Source organism: Choloepus didactylus, chromosome 3, assembly GCF_015220235.1.
Source record: "Choloepus didactylus isolate mChoDid1 chromosome 3, mChoDid1.pri, whole genome shotgun sequence".
In the NCBI taxonomy this organism is placed as follows: Eukaryota; Metazoa; Chordata; class Mammalia; order Pilosa; family Megalonychidae; genus Choloepus; species Choloepus didactylus.
Genome location: NC_051309.1, coordinates 117,624,808 through 117,638,328, shown reverse-complemented (window position 1 = coordinate 117,638,328; position 13,521 = coordinate 117,624,808). Strand labels below are relative to the sequence as shown.

At 38.9% G+C, this 13,521-nt stretch overlaps 1 protein-coding gene across 10 annotated transcripts in view; it reads right to left on the bottom strand.

Annotated features, from left to right (window-relative positions):
- SGMS2 (sphingomyelin synthase 2) overlaps positions 1–13,521 on the bottom strand; it is a 95,676-nt gene that overhangs the window by 21,889 nt on the left and 60,266 nt on the right. For 2 of the 10 annotated variants that reach the window (XM_037830419.1, XM_037830422.1), the window contains one exon: positions 1,477–1,735. The exons of the other annotated variants lie outside the window; for them this stretch is intronic. The gene's annotated coding sequence lies outside the window, so the exon portion shown is untranslated. The remainder of the gene's footprint in view (positions 1–1,476; positions 1,736–13,521) is intronic. 10 annotated transcript variants of the gene reach the window in all.

Here is a 13,521-nt window from a genome sequence, read left to right as displayed (position 1 = left end):
GAAAGATAAAATAATTTACTACAATTGACATGGTAAATTAGTAAACGCTTTGATGCAGTAACCTTAATTTTTGCCAAATAACAGAAACTGGCATCCAGAGGGCCAGCTTGGTGAGCTTACTCACCACAGCACTGATGAGGAAACGGTACCTTCGGCTTATGCTCAAGAGGCTTCAAAGAGCAAAGGCTTCTGTTCAACAGAGTGCCACTACCAGCTCTTTTATACTTGCTAGCAACAGGCCCCAGCTGTTCTCAATTTAGGAAGGTAGTATTTTAGTCATCTAGCAGAATCCAGCCACCTGAAGGTTTTCAATCCTTGTAATTAGTCCCCACCCTGAGTACACAGTACAATTTAAGCATAATCCTTTGCATTTAAAAAGTCCCTCTTTAAGGATAACTTCAGGAAAAAAATGAGGAGGAAAATCTCAAAGTGGTGAGAGCTAAGCCTTTATTTAATGGGGGAAAAAAAGGAAAAAAAGTTAAAATGCACAGTCAATACGTACAGGCAGTATTTATTTACAGTTATGGGCAGCAAACAGAAAAACCACACAAGTATTTATTGCGCATCTAAATGCCATAGCACAGAGGGGTATGTGCAAGGAATAAAAAGGTGTTTCAAAAAAAAAAAAAAAAAAAAGACCCGAACAAAAAGACCTGAATTGAACCTTTACCCAGAGAGTTTACAGTCTAATTGGAAACACAGAACTAAAACAGCAAAACTATTGGAGGAGACTGAATGGCACATTTTAAAAGGAAAGGGGTGAGGCGATCACTTAGATAAAAACATAGGCTTAGTTGTAACGTGTTTCTGCTCTCCTGGCAAAATGTTCCACAGAGGTTCTCAAGAAGGGAAAACATGAGGAAAGTTGGCCTGGAAAGAAATGGAGGATCTTTGGAAGAGAAAAGCCAGCAGAGGGAGAGTGCCTGGGAGCTGTTTTGAGAATTTCTGACATCTCACCTTTCTCTTCTCCTTTTGAAAAGCCTGCAGATACTAATACATTAGCAGCAGGATGAGAAAGGACCAGTTCCCCTCTCCATAAAACATGACTGATGGTCTCTGTTTGGCAAATCAGTAGCACAAAGTTGAGGAAAGAGCAAGTATGTTTGAAGAGATGCCTTCGTAAGAGATACAACTACAAACCTTCAACACCATGGGGTATTAGCTCTAGCGGAGGTACCAAAGTACTAACTCAGCCCATTGCCTATCTCTTTTTACCACCTTTAGCCTAATCCACACACAGCATTTTGCCAAATTAACATCCAAATTCCCTCCAACTTTACTAGTCCGCATCTGCTCCTAGCCTGGTGTTCATGTGGGAAAGGAGCTTATGATACTGAAATCCAGTTTCACTAGTGATCATACAGATGGTCTTTATAAGGTAGCTACCCAGTTCTAGAACATAGAATGTAGAACAGAGAAAAATCCAATTAGTTACTTTTTTCTTTTTTTGGTAAGGTGAAGCACTCAGGCACCTACCTCATGGGATGACTTTACAGATGACTGAAATAATTAATGGTGAAGAGGTCTGTGCACCTGGGAATATAAGCATTCTTTGAGTGCAAGCCCCATTTACTGTCATTAGTGCCAGGACTGATATTTTCCTGGTATTTCATTAAGAAGATTAAATATACAAAGTACATTCATCATGTGTTCAACAATCTTGGGACTCAATGTTTGTTATCGAGATGATGATGACAACATACTGATTCTTATAGTGATCCTTTCCTCAGTGCATCTGGAAAAGTGACAAAAACCACAATAGCGTCTCTCAATGAGGAGCAATTTATTTGTTTAGAATGCTATGCCACAGCATAAAACAGATAAAAAGCTTTCTAAGTCATCTTACACTGCAAAATACTAGAAGTTAACCTAGATAACACTGAAAAAACTAAAGATCTCTATAGACTTCCCCTTAGAAAGCAAAGGCAAAAATCTTAAAATTTTAGTGCATTTTTTAAAATTCAATTTTATTGAGATATATTCATATATCATATAACATTGATACAGTTGTGTTAGCATTTTTTTTTTTTAGAACTGCGTGATTTTATTCAGAAATGCAAGGAAGATTTAAAATTAGGAAAGGATTTTAGTAAAATGCATCACGAGATAATAAAAAAAAAATCATCCTGAGTGAAGGCAAAAAAACATTTGATAAAATTCAACATATACTTGATGTGTGTGTGTGTGTGGGGGGGGCGGGATAGGAAATGTTTAAAGGTAGGAACAAAAGAACATAAACTAGGATCTTTCAATGCCAATATCCCAGTCTTGGCTATGTAATACATGCTCTGATAGCTAGTGGTACATGTCTTCTACTGACTTCCCATTTTTACTTCTAAAGATCTAAACAAACTTTAGAATCTTTTTGTCAAATTATAAGGAGACACATACTTAGCAGACATTATGTGCTTCTTTGTCTTACTCTATCACCATTATTATTATTATTATTTTTTTATGGATATAAAACAATTCATTTATTTTTAGATCCATTTCCATAGGCAGTACTGGAACATGACATATATTAGTTACACCATTAGTCTCTATACAGTTAAATATGTTATTTATACATTTAAGTCATCATTGCCATAGGTGATAAATTACTGAATTTTAGCATTTCCATCTTGATAAGCATGATTTATTTGTGACTAAAAGCATTACACCCACCCTTTGAGGATGTGCTTGTTTCTTTTTTTTTTTTTTTTTTTTTAATCTTCATTTTATTGAGATATATTCACATACCACGCAGTCATACAAAACAAATCGTACTTTCGATTGTTTACAGTACCATTACATAGTGGTACATTCATCACCCAAATCAATCCCTGACACCTTCATTAGCACACACACAAAAATAACAAGAATAATAATTAGAGTGAAAAAGAGCAATTGAAGTAGAAAAGAACACTGGGTACCTTTGTCTGTTTGTTTCCTTCCCCTATTTTTCTACTCATCCATCCATAAACTAGACAAAGTGGAGTGTGGTCCTTATGGCTTTCCCAATCCCATTGTCACCCCTCATAAGCTACATTTTTATACAACTGTCTTCGAGATTCATGGGTTCTGGGTTGTAGTTTGATAGTTTCAGGTATCCACCACCAGCTACCCCAATTCTTTAGAACCTAAAAAGGGTTGTCTAAAGTGTGCATAAGAGTGCCCACAAGAGTGACCTCTCGGCTCCTTTTGGAATTTCTCTGCCACTTAAGCTTATTTCATTTCCTTTCACATCCCCCTTTTGCTCAAGATGTTCTCCGTCCCACAATGCCAGGTCTACATTCCTCCCCGGGAGTCATATTCCACGTTGCCAGGGAGATTCACTCCCCTGGGTGTCTGATCCCACGTAGGGGGGAGGGGAGTGATTTCACCTTTCAAGTTGGCTTAGCCAGAGAGACAGGGCCACATCTGAGCAACAAAGAGGCATTCGGGAGGAGGCTCTTAGGCACAACCATAGGGAGGCCTAGCCTCTCCTTTACAGCAACCGTCTTCCCAAGGGTAAAACCTGTGGTAGAGGGCTCAACCCATCAAACCACCAGTCCCCTATGTCTGTGGTCATGTTAGCAACCATGGAGGTGGGGTAGGCGAATACCCCTGCATTCTCCACAGGCTCCTCAAGGGGGCACTACATCTTTTTTTTTAACTTGTTTTTCTTTTTTTTTTTTTTTTTAACTTTCCCTTCTTTTTTAAATCAACTGTATGAAAAAAAAGTTAAAAAGAAAACAAACATACAATAAAAGAACATTTCAAAGAGACTATAACAAGGGAGTAAAAAAAGGCAACTAACCTAAGATAACTGCTTAACTTCCAACATGTTCCTACTTTACCCCAAGAAAGTTACCTAATATAGCAACATTTCTGTGAACTTGCTCCTACTATATCCATCAGAAATTAACAGACCATAGTCATTCCTGGGCATCCCCAGAACGTTAAATAGCTTATCTGTTCTTCTTGGATTATTGTTCCCCCTTCCTTAATTGCTTTCTATTGCTAGTTCCCCTACATTCTACATTATAAACCATTTGTTTTACATTTTTCAAAGTTCACATTAGTGGTAGCATATAATATTTCTGTTTTTGTGCCTGGCTTATTTCGCTCAGCATTATGTCTTCAAGGTTCATCCATGTTGTCATATGTTTCACGACATCGTTCCTTCTTACTGCTGCGTAGTATTCCATCGTGTGTATATACCACATTTTATTTATCCACTCATCTGTTGAAGGACATTTGGGTTGTTTCCATCTCTTGGCAATTGTGAATAATGCTGCTATGAACATTGGCGTGCAGATATCTGTTCGTGTCACTGCTTTCCGATCTTCCAGGTATATACCGAGAAGTGCAATCGCTGGATCGAATGGTAACTCTATATCTAGTTTTCTAAGGAACTGCCAGACTGACTTCCAGAGTGGCTGAACCATTATACAGTCCCACCAACAATGAATAAGAGTTCCAATTTCTCCACATCCCCTCCAGCATTTGTAGTTTCCTGTTTGTTTCATGGCAGCCATTCTAACCGGTGTTAGATGGTATCTCATTGTGGTCTTAATTTGCATCTCTCTAATAGCTAGTGAAGCTGAACATTTTTTCATGTGTTTCTTGGTCATTTGTATTTCCTCTTCAGAGAACTGTCTTTTCATATCTTTTGCCCATTTTATAATTGGGCTGTCTGTACTATTGTCATTGAGTTGTAGGATTTCTTTGTATATGCAAGATATCAGTCTTTTGTCAGATACATGGTGTCCAAAAATTTTTTCCCATTGAGTTGGCTGCCTCTTTACCTTTCTGAGAAATTCCTTTGAGGTGCAGAAACTTCTAAGCTTGAGGAGTTCCCATTTATCTATTTTCTCTTTTGTTGCTTGTGCTTTGGGTGTAAAGTCTAGGAAGTGGCCGCCTAATACAAGGTCTTGAAGATGTTTTCCTACATTATCTTCTAGGAGTTTTATGGTACTTTCTTTTATATTGAGATCTTTGGTCCATTTTGAGTTAATTTTTGTGTAGGGGGTGAGGTAGGGGTCCTCTTTCATTCTTTTGGATATGGATATCCAACTCTCCCAGCCCCATTTGTTGAAAAGACCATTATGACTCAGTTCAGTGACTTTGGGGGCCTTATCAAAGATCAGTCGGCCATAGATCTGAGGGTCTATCTCCGAATTCTCAATTCGATTCCATTGATTTATATGTCTATCTTTGTGCCAGTACCATGCTGTTTTGGCAACTGTGGCTTTATAATAAGCTTCAAAGTCAGGGAGTGTAAGTCCTCCCACTTCGTTTTTCTTTTTTAGAGTGTCTTTAGCAATTCGAGGCATCTTCCCTTTCCAAATAAATTTGATCACTAGCTTTTCCAAGTCTGCAAAGTAGGTTGTTGGAATTTTGATTGGGATTGCATTGAATCTGTAGATGAGTTTGGGTAGAATTGACATCTTAATGACATTTAGCCTTCCTATCCATGAACATGGGATATTTTTCCATCTTTTAAGGTCCCCTTCTATTTCTTTTAGTAGAGTTATGTAGTTTTCTTTGTATAGGTCTTTTACATCTTTGGTTAAGTTGATTCCTAGGTACTTGATTTTTTTAGTTGCTATTGAAAATGGTATCTTTTTCTTGAGTGTCTCTTCAGTTTGTTCATTTCTAGCATATAGAAACATTACTGACTTATGTGCATTAACCTTGTATCCCGCTACTTTGCTAAATTTGTTTATTAGCTCTAGTAGCTGTATCGTCGATTTCTCAGGGTTTTCTAGATATAAGATCATATCATCTGCAAACAATGACAGTTTTACTTCTTCTTTTCCAATTTGGACACCTTTTATTTCTTTATCTTGCCGGATTGCCCTGGCTAGCACTTCCAGCACAATGTTGACTAACAGTGGTGACAGCGGGCATCCTTGTCTTGTTCCTGATCTTAGAGGGAAGGCTTTCAGTCTCTCACCATTGAGTACTATGCTGGCTGTGGGTTTTTCATATATGCTCTTTATCATGTTGAGGAAGTTTCCTTCAATTCCTACCTTTTGAAGTGTTTTTATCAAAAAGGGATGTTGGATTTTGTCAAATGCTTTTTCAGCATCTATTGAGATGATCAATTGATTTTTCCCTTTCGAGTTTTTAATGTGTTGTAATACATTGATTGTTTTTCTGATGTTGAACCATCCTTGCATGCCTGGAATGAACCCCACTTGGTCATGGTGTATGATTTTTTTAATGTGTCTTTGGATTCGATTTGCAAGTATTTTGTTGAGGATTTTTGCATCTATATTCATTAGGGAGATTGGCCGGTAGTTTTCCTTTTTTCTAGCATCTTTGCCTGGTTTTGGTATTAGATTGATGTTAGCTTCATAAAATGAGTTAGGTAGTGTTCCATTTTCTTCAATGTTTTGAAAGAGTTTGAGTAAGATTGGTGTCAGTTCTTTCTGGAAAGTTTGGTAGAATTCCCCTGTGAAGCCATCTGGCCCTGGGCATTTATTTGTGGGAAGCTTTTTGATGACTGATTGGATCTCTTTGCTTGTGATGGGTTGGTTGAGGTCTTCTATTTTTTCTCTGGTCAGTCTAGGTTGTTCATATGTTTCCAGGAAATTGTTCATTTCCTCTACATTATCCAGTTTGTTGCCATACAGTTGTTCATAGTATCCTCTTATAATTTTTTTAATTTCTTCAGGATCTGCAGTTATGTCACCTTTTTCATTCATTATTTTGTTTATATGGGTCTTCTCTCTTTTTGATTTTGTCAGTCTAGCTAGGGGCTTGTCAATCTTGTTGATCTTCTCAAAGAACCAACTTTTGGTGATATTTATCCTCTCTATTGTTTTTTTGTTCTCTATGTCATTTATTTCTGCTTTAATCCTTGTTATTTCTTTTCTTCTACTTGGTTTAGGATTGGTTTGCTGTTCATTTTCTAGCTTCTTCAGTTGATCCATTAATTCTTTGATTTTGGCTCTTTCTTCCTTTTTAATATATGCGTTTAGTGCTATAAATTTCCCCCTTAGCACTGCTTTTGCTGCATCCCATAGGTTTTGGTATGTTGTGTTCTCATTTTCATTCGTCTCTATATATTTAGCAATTTCTCTTGCTATTTCTTCTTTAACCCACTGATTGTTTAGGAGTGTGTTGTTTAACCTTCAGGAATTTGTGAATTTTCTAAGTCTCTGATGGTTATTGACTTCTAATTGTATTCCATTGTGGTCAGAGAATGTGCTTTGAATAATTTCAATCTTTTTAAATTTATTGAGGCTTGTTTTATGTCCCAGCATATGATCTATTCTGGAGAAAGTTCCATGAGCACTAGAAAAGTATGTGTATCCTGGTGATTTGGGATGTAATGTCCTGTATATGTCTGTTAAATCTAATTCATTTATCAGATTGTTTAGGTTTTCAATTTCCTTATTGGTCTTCTGTCTGGTTGATCTATCTATAGGAGAGAGTGATGTGTTGAAGTCTCCCACAATTATTGTGGAAACATCAATTGCTTCCTTTAGTTTTGCCAGTGTTTCTCTCATGTATTTTGTGGCACCTTGATTGGGTGCATAGACATTTACGATTGTTATTTCTTCTTGCTGAATTGCCCCTTTTATTAGTATGTAGTGGCCTTCTTTGTCTCTCAAAACATCCCTGCATTTGATGTCTATTTTATCTGAGATTAATCTTGCTACACCTGCTTTCTTTTGGCTGTAGCTTGCATGAAATATTTTTTTCCATCCTTTCACTTTCAGTTTCTTTGCGTCCCTGTGTCTAAGATGAGTCTCTTGTATGCAACATATTAATGGTTCATTTTTTTTGATCCATTCTGCGAATCTATATCTTTTAATTGGGGAGTTTAAACCATTTACATGCAACGTTATAACCGTGAAGGCATTTCTTGAATCAGCCATCATATCCTTTGGTTTATGTTTGTCATATTTTTCCCCTCTGTCTATTAATATCCTTTATTGTACCCATACCGAATCTCTTTAGTACTGAACCTTTCTCCAAGTCTCTCTGTCCTTTCTTTGTTTCTCTGTCTGTAGGGCTCCCTTGAGTATCTCCAGTAGGGCAGGTCTCTTGTTAGCAAATTCTATCAGCATTTGTTTGTCTGTGAAAAATTTAAGCTCTCCCTCAAATTTGAAGGAGAGCTTTGCTGGATAAAGTATTCTTGGCTGGAAATTTTTCTCACTCAGAATTTTAAATATATCGTGCCACTGCCTTCTTACCTCCATGGTGGCTGCTGAGTAGTCACTACTTAGTCTTATGCTGTTTCCTTTGTATGTGGTGAATTGCTTTTCTCTTGCTGCTTTCAGAACTTGCTCCTTCTCTTCTGTGTTTGACAGTGTGATCAGTATATGTCTCGGAGTGGGTTTATTTGGATTTATTCTATTTGGGGTTCGCTGAGCATTTACGATTTGTGTATTTATGTTGTTTAGAATATTTGGGAAGTTTTCCCCAACAATTTCTTTGAATACTCTTCCTAGACCTTTACCCTTTTCTTCCCCTTCTGGGACACCAATGAGTCTTATATTTGGACGTTTCATATTATCTATCATATCCCTGTGGTCCTGTGCCGGTTTGAATGTATTGTGTCCCCCAAATGCCATTATCTTTGTGGTCTTCTGGGACAGACGTTTTGGTGCTGGTTAGATTTGCTTGGAATGTGCCCCACCCAGCTGTGGGTGGTGACTTTGGTGGGATACTCCCATGGAGGTGTGGCCCCACCCATTCAGGGTGGGCCTTGATCAGTGGAGCCATATAAAACATGCTGACTCAAAGAGACTGAATGCAGTGCAGCTATGAGTGATGTTATTTGAAGAGGAGCAAGCTTGCTAGAGAGGAATGTCCTGGGAGAAGCCATTTTGAAACCAGAACTTTGGAGCAGACGCCAGCCACATGCCTTCCCAGCTAACAGAGGTTTTCCGGACGCCATTGGCCATCCTCCAGTGAAGGTACCCGATTACTGATGTGTTACCTTGGACACTTTGTGGCCTTAAGACTGTAACTGTATAGCCAAATAAACCCCCTTTTTATAAAAGCCAATCCATCTCTGGTGTTTTGCATTCCGCAGCATTAGCAAACTAAAACAGGTCCATTTCGATTTTTTCAATTTTTTTCCCCATTCTTTCTTTTATGCTTTCATTTTCCATTCTGTCATCTTCCAGGTCACTGATTCGTTGTTCAACTTCCTCTAGTCTTGTACTATGAGTGTCCAGAATCTTTTTAATTTGGTCAACAGTTTCTTTAATTTCCATAAGATCATCCATTTTTTTATTTAGTCTTGCAATGTCTTTTTTATGCTCTTCTAGGGTCTTCTTGATTTCCTTTGTCTCCCGTACTATGGTCTCATTGTTCATCTTTAGTTCTTTGAGTAGCTGCTCTAGGTGCTGTGTCTCTTCTGATCTTTTGATTTGGGTGCTTGAGCTTGGGTTATCCATATCGTCTGGTTTTTTCATATGCTTTATAATTTTCTGTTGTTTTTGGCCTCGTGGCATTTGCTGAACTTGATAGGGTTCTTTTAGGATTTGTAGACCAATTGAAGTCCTTATCTCTAATTTATCAGATCTACAGCTTCGTGGAGTACACTTTCTCTAACTAACCAGCAGGTGGCATCCATGAGCCACCTGTTCTCCACAAGCCAGTTCTCCCCTGCTTAGCCTTTTTGGTGAGTGGGGGAGTGAGTCTTGTGGGGTCCAATTGGTGTACCAAGCTTGCGTGTGTAGTTGTTGTTGCCTGCCCTGTATATGGGGCGTGTTTCTGGGCGGTCAGGGAGAGGGGGGTGGCTCTAACAATCAAATCTCCCTGGTGATCCTAGAGTTTTAAAGCTGCTGCAATAGTCTAATCCTTCAGTTCAGTCCTGCCACAGTTTGTCTCTGCCACTGACCCACAAGTCTTTGGTATTGGCGTATGGCTCCTGAGACTTGCAAGTGGGCCCCTCTTCCAGGCCGTGCACCCCGGGTCCTCTGTTGAGGGATGACTGTGCTATGTCACAGGTGAGTGCCGTCCCCCCAGGGCAGTTGTGGGCTGCTGGGCTGTGTAGGGAGGCTCCCAGTCTGCTCAAATGATGGCTGAATGGGGCTTTGTTAATTCACACTGCTCTACCTTCCCAACTCTGGGACAATCAGCTGAGGTTGCAGGGAAGGCTAATGTCCACGCCCAGTTTTGTGGTGTGTGCCTGTTATTTGAAGCACTTCCGTCACACTGGGTTGTCTGGGGCAGTTCTGGCCTATGGGGCTGGCGATGGGCAGGAGTGTTTCCTGTCCACAGGATGATGGCTGTGAGCGGACAACCCCCTTTTCTTGGGAAGTTGTGGTGTTTAGTGAATTTTCTCAGCCACTGGATTATTGCGTTTTGTCCCAGAGCTCTCCTAGTTCTGCTCTTGACTTGACCTGCCCAAATTGAAAGTCTTTGAAGCTTTCTGTATTGGGCTTCTTAGAGTAATTGTTTTAGAAAAAGAAAAAAGGATTAAAAAAAAAAAAAAAAAAAAAAGGGCCCTCCTCAGAGATCTAATGGGTTATTGAAATGCTAAGAGACAAAGCAACCAGGGCCATTAAGGAAAGGTCCACAGGGCAGAGAGATCAGCTTTTCTTCGGGATTTGCATATGCGCCTCAGGGCCTGGGCTGGGGCCTGAGCTCTGCCCTTCCCCTTTCTATGTTCACCAGAACTCCAAAAATCCTCTGCTTTTATTTTGGAGTTTTTCGTGTTGTTTTTTTTCTATGCCTGTCTCCTCTCTGCTGGGCTGGCTGCTCTCAAGATTCTCTGGTGTCTGGTCTCCGTCTATCTATGGTTGGAGTTTGGATCAGCAGAATGAGTTTCTGATAAGGGCTGCCACTGCAGTTCTCCCTTCTCCTTCCCGGAACTGACAGCCCCTCCTCCCACGGGACTGAGCCTGGCAGGGAGGGGCGTGGGTCCCCTGGCCGCAAAACCTTACAGATTTCGCTGATCTCAGCAGTTCCACGTTTTCATGAGTGTTGTATGAAGGATGCCCAAAGTCAGATTGCTCTGTGGTGTCCAGTCCACGCAGTTCCTGGCTTTCTACCTACTTTCCTGGAGGAGTAACTAAAACATACAGCTCACCAGTCTGCCATCTTGCCCCGCCTCCACCATTATTATTTAACATTGTTTTAAAAGTTCTAACCAAAAAAAAAAAAAAAAAAGAAAAGAAAAAGAGAACAGTCAAGTAATTATCGAAAAGCAGTAAAGCGTATTTGGAAAAAATTATCTAACTCAAAAATCCAAGATTCAACTAGAAGATTAAGGTTTTGTTTACAAATTAAACATACATAATTTCTTTATAGAACCAGTAATAACCAGTTAGAAAGCCCAATTCACAAAAATAATCACCCACTTGACCACTACAACAATAACATAAAAATGCCCTTAACCTCTGTGGTGGTTCGAAGCTGTATGTACCCCAGAAAAACATGTTCTTAAATCTAATTCATCACTGTGGGGCTGAAGCCACTGTAAGCAGGACTTATTGATGAGGCTACTTCAGTTAAGGTGTGGCCCAAGAAAGCCATGGAAGAAAGAGGATGAAATCAAGGAAAGCTGGAAGAGAAGGGAGAGACCAGGAGATGCACCACGTGCCTCATCGTATGGCAGAGGAGCTAAGGATCACCGGCAGCTGGTCTTTGGGAAAAAAAGCAACGCCTTGATGATGCCTTGATGTGGACATTTTCCTGGCCTTAAAACTGTAAGCTAATAAATACCCATTGTTTAAGCTAACCCATATCTTGGTATTTGCTGGAGCAACATAGGAAACTGAACAACTGCTAATAATTATAAAGAAATGTTCAGAAATTACATGAAGAAAGTTATAAAACTCCTAGAAGAAAACATGGGAGGAGGGAACTTTATAACTTTGGATTTGGTATGATTTCTTAGATACAACACCAAAAGTATGAACAAAAGAAAAAATAGATAAAATGTACTTCATAAAAAGTAAAAAAACTTTTGTACGTCAAAGGGCACTATCAAGAAAGTGAAAAGACAACTTGCAGAATGGGAGAAAATAAGAGCGTACCATGTATCTGGTAAGGGTTTAATATTGAGATTTCCTAAATCTTCTAAAACTTAACAACATAAAAGAGAAAAAACCTAATTATAAAATAAGACAAGGACTTGAATTGACATTTCTCCAAAGAAGTTATACAAATGGCCAATAAGCACATGGAGAGATGCTTAACATCAGCGATCATCGAGGAAATGCAAATCAAAACCATTATGACATCCCATTTCACATCCACTAGGATGGCTATAATTTAAAAACAGAAAATAATAAATGTTGGCAACGATGAGGAGAAACAGGAACCCTTATACATTGTTGGTGGCACTGTAAAATGATGTAGTCAATGTGAAAATCAGTTTGCAGTTCCTCAGAAAATTAAAAACAGAATTGGCATATGTGGTGGTTTGGAACCATATGTACCCCCGGAAAGCAGGTTCTTAAAGCTAATCCATTCCTATTAGCTTTAAACTGATTGTAAATAAGGTCTTTTGATTAGGTTACTTCAGTTAAGGCTTGGGCCAGGGTGGGTCTTAATCCTTTTACTGGAGTCCTTTATAAACTGGAGAGGGGGCAGGGGGAGAAAACACCACGGAATCAAGAAGCTGAAAGCAATGCAACGAAACCCAGAAGAGAAGGGAGACCAGAAGATGCTGCTATGTGCCTTGCCATGTGGCAGAGGAGCCAAGGATTACCGGCAGCTGATTTGGGGAGGAAAGCATAACCCTGATGATGCCTTGATTTGGACATTCTCACAGCCTCAAAACTGTAAACTAGTAAGTTCCCTTTGTTAAAAGCCAACCCATTTTATGGTATCTGCTTTGAGCAGTTTAACAAACTAAAATACCATATGACCCAGCAATCCTACTTCTTGTATATACCCAAAAGAACTGAAAGCAGAGACTCAAACAGATAGTTGTACAACAATATCTATGGGAGCATTATTCAAAATAGCCACAAGGTGGGAGCAAACCAAGTGTCCATCAATGGGTGAATGAATACGCAAAATGTGGCATATAGATAAAATATGAATATTATTCAGCAATATAAAGGAATGAAGACATTATGTTGAGTGAAATAAGTCAGACACAAAAGGACAAATATTGTATAATCTTGCTTATATGAAAAACCTAGAAGAAACAAACTTCACAGAGACAGGTGGTGGTTTATAGGTTATCATGGAGGTGAGGGAAGAGGGAATTTTGCTTAATGAGTGAGTGAGTACTGTTTGAGGAGATGAAAAAAGGAGGGGTAAAAGATGTTGAAGATAAAAACAATATTATGAATCTAAATACTACTGCTGAATTTTACATTTGAACGTGATTAAAGTGGGAAATTTTGTGTTACTGCAAAAAAAAGTTTAAAAAATGATAAGAATAAAAGAAAATACAAAGCCATACCATCTCCATAGATGGGAACACTACATATTATTGTATAAAGGAAACAGCTGGTAGGTTACTCACCAGACACAAAAACCTCTTCAGACCTTAAAAAAGAAAACTGAGTTGTCACCATGAAGCCATTAAAACAATCAAACTGCAGAAAAAGAACAGGAGCAAAAATAGTT